The 9,962-nt window shown below is 44.1% G+C and overlaps 1 pseudogene across 1 annotated transcript; it reads right to left on the bottom strand.

The window, feature by feature from the left end:
- Positions 1-899: 899 nt before the first annotated feature.
- LOC109465848 lies at positions 900-7,874 on the bottom strand (annotated as a pseudogene). Its single transcript, XR_002139992.1, has 2 exons — positions 6,876-7,874; positions 900-2,198 (listed from the first exon to the last, which is right to left on the bottom strand). The product of XR_002139992.1 is annotated as a homeobox protein six1a-like (transcript).
- Between the last annotated feature and the right edge of the window lie 2,088 nt (positions 7,875-9,962).

Raw genomic sequence — 9,962 nt, 5'->3', positions numbered from 1 at the left:
CTCCCTCGGCGTGTTATCTCTCTACTTGGCCAATTTCTACTATTTCCAGCCGCGCCCTCAAGCCTGGTAGAGGCTAGAGGTCTCAACATGGACAAGAGTTGCCTCCACCAAGAACGTTCTAAGGACGTTTCAACCTCCCAGCCTACATACACCCAGTTCACAACGAGATGCTCCAAAAAGCATATTTTGTAACAAACCCTCTTGTGTGTTACTTTTTGGCATCTCAATACATTGGAAGACACTGGCTAAGTACAGGTCATATGTATATGACAGGCATAGCCAGGGACCAAAACATAACGGAACTCTTTTATATTTATCTTATTTATTGGTTTATTTATTTGTATCAACAACAGCAAAAAAAAGCCTTTTATGTAGGCTATTTCCTTTTCGAGGCACTGCTACGAACGACATAAAATCGGCAAAAAAAAACGGAGCCAAGTCTTTTCTTTTGGTGATTATCATGCGGGAGTTTGGGCCCCAAATGTATATAATATGGTAGAAATGAAGCCTTAAAATCTCCGGGTTATGAATAAGAACAAAAAAAGTAGTGAAAGCTGCAAGTGCTTTCTACGGCATGAAATCGCTACGGCCGTACATCGCGGGACTCGGGGGTTTTCTAAATCTGTTTGGAATTCTCGGGGGGACCATCAACACAAACCGGGCTTGTTGTATAACAATGGGATAGTTTATTGCTGCTAAACGACCAGCAGGAGGCTTGTCTAGTTCCAGTTATGGGACATACAGCATTTATCATGTGCGTTTAGTTCCGCTTTTGGTGATAGCACTTGAACATATGGGGGAAATGGTCGGGTCTTGAATGCCCCCCTCCCCACCTGCCCCACGTCAGTGTGTGAAAAGAAAGTGCGTAGATATTTGCGACACACAAAATCACTAGCTTCTGCAGAATGAAGTTTTACTTCACGATTCTTTGGTATACAAATATTACATCAATAATAACAGTTCGGCAAATCTGAACAAGGAAATACTAAGAGCATACTTGAACACGATTCGTAAGGGGTTGTCACAAAGATGTATGCGCGGCGACGAATTTTCGACTACATTCGACATGACAGGTCTAGGAGACTTCCATATAAGGCGACGATGTTTGCCCTTGGCTGATGGCCTATTTTTTTCCACAAGGGGCCAAAGTTTGATGTTGTCGGAAAACTGAAGATAATTACATGTCAAACACGGCAAGGAACGGCAAAATAACGGAAAAAGTTCGAGTACGGGTGTCAAAACTCTTCGTGTGTGTTCTAACTCCACAAAAACAACAGTGAGACGAAACCCTGTGTTACAAAAAAGACAACTTTTTCCCCCTAGTGTTGGAAACAACCTTCATAGAAAGTATATATCTAGGGAGACATCGTGGTTCCGTAATATCATCCAACAAAAATACGTTACGTTTAAGACTGCACATATAATATCAAGTTTTCCTATTACATATAGAATATACAAAGCAAAACTGCTATATATGTAAAGGGGGGTTCTGAATTGAAAGCATCCATTTTGGATCTACTACACATGCGCATTGCTGGTCTCAAAACAACACGTGCACACGCACAACATTTTACATCTCTTACATGAAGAAGCATTTGGCACCACTTCATAAGGGATAAAACACGCCCTAACCACATGGTATGTACAATGTTTGGGGAAGAAAAGAAGATACTAGACAGCCGGGGAAGGAATGCTGCCAAGGTATAGAAAAAGAATCAAACAAAACATTCGGAATGACTAGTGACATGATGTCAAATCGAAAGTTATGAAAAGAAAATATGGAGTGTATGAAGTATATTTTTGGAGAGTGAAAGTCTTAGGAATGGAGAGATTTGATCTTGTTTTGTTTGTTTCTTTTTTACTGACTAGGCTCGCCTTTGACGATCGTGCTGACTGGCGTGCAGAGTACGGATGTTTCCACGGCCGAGCACGATCCCAGAAGTTCGTGAGGCGTCGGAACGCACGACTTGGTCTCGACGTCACCGGGGAAGTCCAAGCCCACCATGTGGTGCGCATGCGCGCTGTGATGGTGCTGGAGTTGCGCCTGCTGCTGCTGCGCATGCACCGGCGTGGTCGCTATGCTGCTGTCCATCTTGTCCACTCGTGCGGTCAGTTGGGACAGGTCGTGTGAGAGGTCGCCGTTCAGATGACCCTTCAAGTCTTCGTCACCGCTGTCCAGTCCACTGTGTCTGTCGTCCCTGTGTGAAAAATAATACCAACAGTTACATCTTTATCGTAACGATTTGTTTGTTTATTTGTTTGTCGCCATCTCCCTGAATAACATATCCGTAATTTGGAGTTTTTTTGTTGTGTTTAGTAAACTCCAAACTTAGCTTGCAGATTTTGAACGATTGTCCAACTATGTATGTCAAAGAAAGACTTCAAAGCGTAAATCAACCTATATACACACACACATATATATATATATACGTATATAACCATGCCATCGCAACTTATTTCGGAATGAACTTGAAACCCCCTTATTGCCCCCTTCCTGATGAAAGACTCGTGTTTTATACACAACTTCTTTGTGTGAAGGTACTCGTATACATCTGATATTCCGATATATCTACAAGAATTGGGCATAGATCCAAAGTCTACAGATACACCCATGTTGACTCAACATATGGAAATGTAATACATGTTTTTTCCTGCAATTTTTATCACGCCAAAATATCAGAAATCTTATTGTTGAACTCTTCATCTATCCATGCCCAAAAAAGGATAGAAACACATTCTATTTTATACTACGAATTGCTGACAGTATCCCAATTACAAAACAAAACAAAATAGAAAAAAGGAAAAATATGTGCATATATGCATCTCATTTATGTTTATCTTCACATAAGGCACGTACCTACCAAAAACAATGGAAAACCATCCACCTGTGCTCCAGTTATTTGAAATCAAACTTTGAAACAAAAATGCCCACTGCAGTTCCAACGAAGCTGCTAGGAGGCCAAAAATTACACCACATACTCCCAGCTTTAACAGCTTTCGACTTCTTAAATATCATGAACCTAACACTTCAGGAAAATTTGCCTCAAACTCCGCTGCAATACCTAAAACAGCCGCTAGGAGGCCCATTATAGAATTTGACCTGCGTCTTTCCTGTCCCTACCTAACCGCTTAATATCATTAACAACCATACGCATTTTCTCGAGTTATGTTGTCCGCACACACAAAAGCCCGAAAATACACACCTCTCTGTAGAAACGAAGGAACATGATAGGATAACCATATTCGAACTTGAACTTTGTTTCCATAACCGTTGCTCACCTACCAAATATCATTAAGATCCATTGACAAATTTTCGAGTTATCCTGCATAAGTACAAATGCATAAAACTCCGCTGCAATACAATTGGAAAAAGCCAGGTGGGCCATTTTTGACCTTGAACTACATTTTCACAACAGCTACCCCCATGCAGAAAATTAAAAAAAAATCCATCCACAAATACTCAAAAAGAATTATGACGTTGACAGTTGCTCCACCAGAATCTACCGATTAGATACTAGTATCTCTCTGACGAAAGCAATTAACAGTGGACTGAAAGAAAACCAATCGACGTAGACAGAAACCAACGTCCCTTGGGCTTGGCCAGTACATGACGCGTCCTGTATCTCTGTGTTTATCTTTGAATTTGACCTGCGAGAAAATATTGCCTCTGAGGCCCCTGTCCGTTTAAAACCCTCCCCGACATTACCCCCGATACACCAGCCTAGCAAGGTCGGGAGAAGTCTGGTCAGCTATCTTGCTATACGAATCGAAACGAATTTGAGTTAAATTTGAGTCAAATTCGACCTCCCAACACACCCTGAACACCACTGGCTTACTCCCGAATGGTTGGCTGGTGTTTCTGCTAACTTACAGGCCAACCGAACACCAGCTAGCCGTGGCCGAACCTCTCAAACATTTCGGCTGGCGCGGCCGAAAGTAGCCTATCCACGTCGCCGAACACTAGCCCACCTTGCTCCGACCTACACCATGGTTGGGGGGCGATCGGCTAGCGTTCGGGAGTGTGTGACAGGGGCTTGAGATAGTTACATAAGAAGAAGCGTCACCCAGTTGTTGTTTGTCGTGAAGATATGCCCTTGTTTTCCCTAAACAACGAGCTGTTTTGGGTTCCGTTTTGTTGCTACCCAACGACAAAATAAGAATGTGGAATCGGAAAATCAACATGTGATGAACACAACACTGAAAAATAGCTGTCTGTCTTCGTCACTAGAAAAGACAAGCTAGGTTGTCGTCGTTCAAGTGAATCTTAAGTTACAATCTTTCCTTTTTTCCTTCTTATTAATTTTACAGCCTTTTTCGAAGAAAACACAAGGCTTGGCTTTAGATTATACAGGCACTGTTTTGTCTAGCAAGAAAAAAAATTCAAAATGTCTCCAATCTACAATCACAATCACCGCAACACATTACAACATATTTTGATTTGTATGCGTCTGATACAGTTCGTATATATGTGGATACTTAAAAAGATATAATCAGGACGACCAGAATTATTACATGTTCCTCTTCCTTGAATAGTACAGGTACAGGAAACCATACGACTGAACCGCGTGTTTGGCACACAGTTAAAAGGAAATGCTTCCAAACAAAAGAATCAGACAGTTATAACTGTTTCTTCTTACCAACCACACCCCCCCCCTCCCCATCCCAACCCACTGCCAAAGTCAACTGTTATCGTAACAGGACGGGTCCGTGCAATGTGGTCTTGTAGTAGAAACTTTGGACCCCTGCGTCTCCAGTTGCCTTCTGAACAAATACGACGAGTTGACCTTTCCAAGACAGATTTAACAAACAAATCTTCGAAGCAGTAGTTTCTGCGACATTGGAAAGACCGCGAGTACATATAACGTTACAGGTTCAAGTCTTTTCTAGCTTCATCACTGTTTTTCGTGACGTCTTGTAGTCGTCAGTTAGTCAAGTGCAAAGAGAATCGTTCAGAATAATTTTGTTTTGTCTATCTTCTCTAAGTTCTCCGTACAACATGTCTTTCCTTACTACAAGACGTGAGGATGGACAAAATTAAACTGACTGGAACACTTGAGTACCCACAGAGAGCAAGCCATAAAGAAATAAATCGTCATCGCTTCAAATGAGCAACACATGCGTGTAAAATCCATTGGACGGTAAAGTGGACTATTGTCTACTTCAACTTCTCAATCAACCATAAATCATTACACGGGCCTGTAAAACGTGTTGTTATTATGCATGGTGTTCGCTTCGGGAAAGGTTGGCCGAGTATTTGAATATTGATAAAATGAATGCGTAGAAGAGCAGACTACAGGAATACTTGTGGAGTAACGTCTGCGTTATGAAAGGCTGAGTTCTGGAGCCTCTAGTACGTTGGGTACAGTCACTGTAAAAATAAACTCTCGTGGGTTAGCCCCTAAAATTCTTCCAAATTCTACAATCGTTAGGGTCAAGAGTGTACTAGAACATAAACTCCGAAACGTAAATATCATCAACGGAGCGGAGACATGAAAACCCCGTCTATTGAAGACCTGGGCCGGGGGTTGGAATGCACCGCCCCGGGAGACGTTTACTTTTAACACTTTGATTTGATCGAGGTGTCAAAATATAATTAAGCCAGCAGGGGAGGCGACAAAAACATAAAAAATAAATCGAGCAAACACAAAATTTGACAGGTTCGGAGAGTGAGTGACCTTACGGGGCACATGGATAGAGAGGGGCTTACGGGGAGACAGTCAGTGACAGGTTTAGGTTAGGCCGATCTGTAACCAGTGGCCGCCATTTTGACACGGACGTTCCTTGTCGTCTGGAAAAAAAGTATACAAACAAAAAATGTCAAGCACGTGAGCTGGTGGAGCCACTATAAACGTAGAGGCGTTACACCAGAAATATAACCGTCATAAACCAAGGCTTCGCCGACAACTGGAGCGCCAATTTTGACAGACAACTTTGAGTTTAGGCCCGACCTCATGTTGGTGAAATCCGTTCTACAGTCAACACTTGTCAGCGCCACATTTCTCTTAGCCTTCCAATCTACTACACAGAGCCATGTAGTGAAAACAGAAACAACATGTCGTGATCACCCGGACTCCTAGAACATATTTCCTCAGAGCATGGCTGGACTAATTCCAATCTAATGAGCCTCTGTTGCGTTTGCCTACAGACCTTAGTGCCTAAGCGTACTCGCAGGTGTATAAACAACAGAATATACACCGGGAGGGACTTATCCTAGTGGGAGTTCACACCCCAATGTGTGTGTGTGGGAATCTGGGGTTGACTTTTCTAGGAGCTGTAGTTGTCCTGGATGTGTATCCAGGTCAGCGCGGGGAGAGTTCGTAGAATTCGTAAATGTAAACTTTGGGTCGTCTGTGACAAAAGATAATGTAGTGTTGGGGAGTCAATGATTTGGGGTGTGTGGGTACATACATACGGGTTCAGTCAGGGAGAAAGCATGTTGGACTGACGTGTACACACACACTCTTGTGTTGTGCTTGGAGTGGCTCTCGAGGATAATTATAACTCACACCGGAGGGCTGGGTAGACACGGGGGTAGGTCTTGCCACTGACGCGAGACGTCGGTATGTGGCTCAAATCCCCCCGGCACAACCATTCACAGTTTCTTGACTTGTTGTAAAAGGTCCCCCTTCCAAATATTTAGGTAAGCGTGAATGGAGGGGGACGGGACTACCGACGGGTAGACAACAAAACACCGTATAACAGGATATGGCCCCATTGTAAAGCAAATCTGCTCGAGTTAATTGAGGAAGGAGAGTGAGCAATAAACTGGCGTGGTTTGTTTTGGTTTGGGTCTGTCATGTCGGCATGGCTGTGCTCAATCAGCGCCTGCGATAACAACATGTGGAAAAACTCGGCTCCTAACCAATATGACTTACCCCTTGTGTAAGGACGGAGTCCTGTCTCTCTGTCGTCTGTTCTTGAACCAGTTGCTGACTTGTGTGAGCGTGAGGCCCGTCTTCTTGGCTAAGTTTCGCTTCTCGTCCGGAGTCGGGTACCGGTTGTTGTTGTACATCTCCTTCAGGGCTTGTCTTGCCTTCTCCTTGAAGCAGTAGACCGTCTCCTCGCCGTCCCAGATGGTCCGAGGGAGCGGGAATTTTCTCCTCAGCCTGTACTTGTCCACAGCTCCGAGCGGACGGCCGCGGATTTTCTGTGCTTCGATGTAGTGAGCCTTGTACCACATGTCTTGCAGCATTTGGTGGTTGGACGTGTCGAAGTTGTGGCTCTCCAGAATGGCGTAGAGTTCTTTAAAACTGCCCCGTGGAAAGCCACGATGGCCCGAGCCTTCAGCACGCTCTCGCTGCCTCTCAGCAACTCGTTGGGCGGCAGGGACCAGAGAAATCGCGCTAATCTCTCGATGTCCCCTCCTTGCTGCAGAGCCTCGCAGACGCAGGCGACTTGCTCGGGAGAAAACGTCAGGGTCGAGGCGGTGTCGCCCCCGTTGATAGTCTGGCTCGTCTGGACCCCGGGAGTCCCCGCTCCCATATCCACTCCCTGGTTCACGTTCGGATTAACGTTCTCCACCGCGTTTGCCATGTCTTCCTCAAGTTGAACAGACACCGAGTAAGCACGACACACTCACGCACACATGCACCGTACGGTACGCACCGACTCGGCTGGACTGGACGCGGGCTAATGAAACGGGATGTGTGTTTTGTATTTACAAAGACTGGGAATGGTCGGGCTGCGCCGCTGATTGGTCCACGCGTCTTTTGTCATCAATAGAGAACAGGACGGGCATTGTCGTGTCCGGACACCCTGTCACTCACAGCGACAATAAGAGCATGTCTAACACTACTCAGCAAGCGGTGTAGAGTTACCTTCTTCTGTATCTCCAGCCTTCTAAAACAATACCCATTAGACGTGTTTGTAACGTGAGAAGTTCTCAGCCGCTTCTGGTATATGAAGAATGCCTGCCCCCCTTCACAGGGCCTCTCGCAGGCGGGCGGCACGGACCAAGCCGGGGCCTTGCCAAGTTTGGAGGCTTGGCGTTCATTCGCCCCAGATTGCTATCAGATGTGCTCGGAGCTATCGGCACTCGCTTGGGGCAAAAGGGCCAACTATGGCTGTAATTCTCTACCTCGAGAGGGACGAAACGTATTAGGAAAGCGCTTGTGATCTGACAATAAATGTTCCTCGTTTGTCTTCTTCCCAACGTGTACGTTGAACAAGTGAAAATGGTTTTGCGTACTAGTATTTGGAAGAAATCAAGGAGAAATGTAAAACGCGATGAAAGTTGGAAGGAAGTAATGAAAATATACGACTGGATAAGCGGAAGTTATACGGTAGACCAAGGACAATGTATGTCCTTGGGTAGACAATTTCGTTTTCTTGGATTTCTATATTTTACATTATATTATATATGAGGTTAGGCAAGTGTGTTACGTAATTACCTGGCTATAGTAAAGCTCAAACTTATTTGGCACACGAGCTACTGCTATTGTAAAGCGGCCAAGTTCTTCCACGCTAGTGTCGTAAGCTGACCACGACACGTAACTCTTTGAAAGAAATGAAATTTCCAACCGCGTGCGCAGCTGTAATAGCCGATCACACATGTCGTATGAACATCGTGCGATCCTGTAAACTGAGGGAATACTCGTGCAGGTGTCCTGCAAACTTTCAGCTGCAAGGAAAAAATTACATACATATTTGCATAATTGTCACATAATTATATCAAGCATTACGTAAGCTACCTACATACCAAAAATCACGACGATCCGTCAACCGGTTCTTCAGATATCCTCTTTTGAATATTTTTCAAACAGATAGCCCTGCAGTTTCAGAGCAAGCCGCTAGGGGGCCCAAACTCACGTCACTTCTTTCCCAGCACAATAGCTACCTACCATTTAAATTTCGTGACCATAGCACGTCCAGATCACGAGATATCAAAACCGGAAGTTCAGCTGCAGTACCATAACAAGCCGCTAGGGGGTCCAAAATCTAATCATTTCTAGGTCTCATCAAGACCTACCCACCTACCAATTATTAAGATAATCCATGAAGACCTTCTCAAGTTATCGTGTTTACAGACGGACGGACGGACACACATACACATACACATACACGAACGCCTCTGAAAACATAACCTTCTTGGCGAAGGTAAATATATTACAACGACGAAAATAACCCACGTTATTATAACAGACAACACGAATCACCAATTAACTACAACAGTTGCACATTTCGACATTGCTACAATCAGAAAAGAAAATGAATATAAAGATGCAAGCACACTTTATAGTCAGGTTTCTATTGAAGTAGATTTTGTAAGCGTACAGTAAAAAAAAAAGGAAAATAAGTTCAATATTTTGAACCAGATGAGTGGCTTCTTCATGTCTTTGAACTAGTTCTGTACCACCGTGCTGTCTACGGCCGCGGATTTTTAATTGTACGTTTATGCCCTCACAAACCAAGTACAGGGTCAGACTCAATGTGGCAATAACAATTTCTACTTTACTATAACATATACTAGTACGCACCACAGGTTCAACTTCTTGTCGCTCCTCCAACTGAAATATGGAACGAAGGGAAACAGTAGTCTCCTCCAGACTTCTTTTGCGGGGTGAATAAATCATAAATCGTAGAAATCGGCCTAAAAAGGGTATTAATTGACCAGAGAAGGTAGCCGACCAGAGAAGCTCCAGCTCCCCGCCAAAAGAAGTCTGTGTCATGATATGTCGCTATCTTGGCGGGGAGCTGGAGCTTAGATAGAATCATGCCAGACTACACCGGTACCTCTGGAAAGTGTACACTATGAGGCCTCGTGACTATCCTTTCTGAATACACCATGTACTGTCGCTTCTAGAGCTCCAGACAATACCAATAAACAAGAGAAGACACCACAGTCGCACTGTCATGACCGCAAAGGAACGCGTGTCTTATAAATGAAAAGTTTATTGCAAATTCTTGCCCGGAGGCTAATTGCAAATTACAAAACATAAAAGAACAATGAAATAGAGTATAAA

This window comes from Branchiostoma belcheri, unplaced genomic scaffold (assembly GCF_001625305.1).
Source record: "Branchiostoma belcheri isolate BF01 breed outbred unplaced genomic scaffold, Haploidv18h27 scaffold159, whole genome shotgun sequence".
NCBI lineage: Eukaryota > Metazoa > Chordata > Leptocardii > Amphioxiformes > Branchiostomatidae > Branchiostoma > Branchiostoma belcheri.
This window is presented reverse-complemented; position numbering and strand designations above follow the sequence as displayed.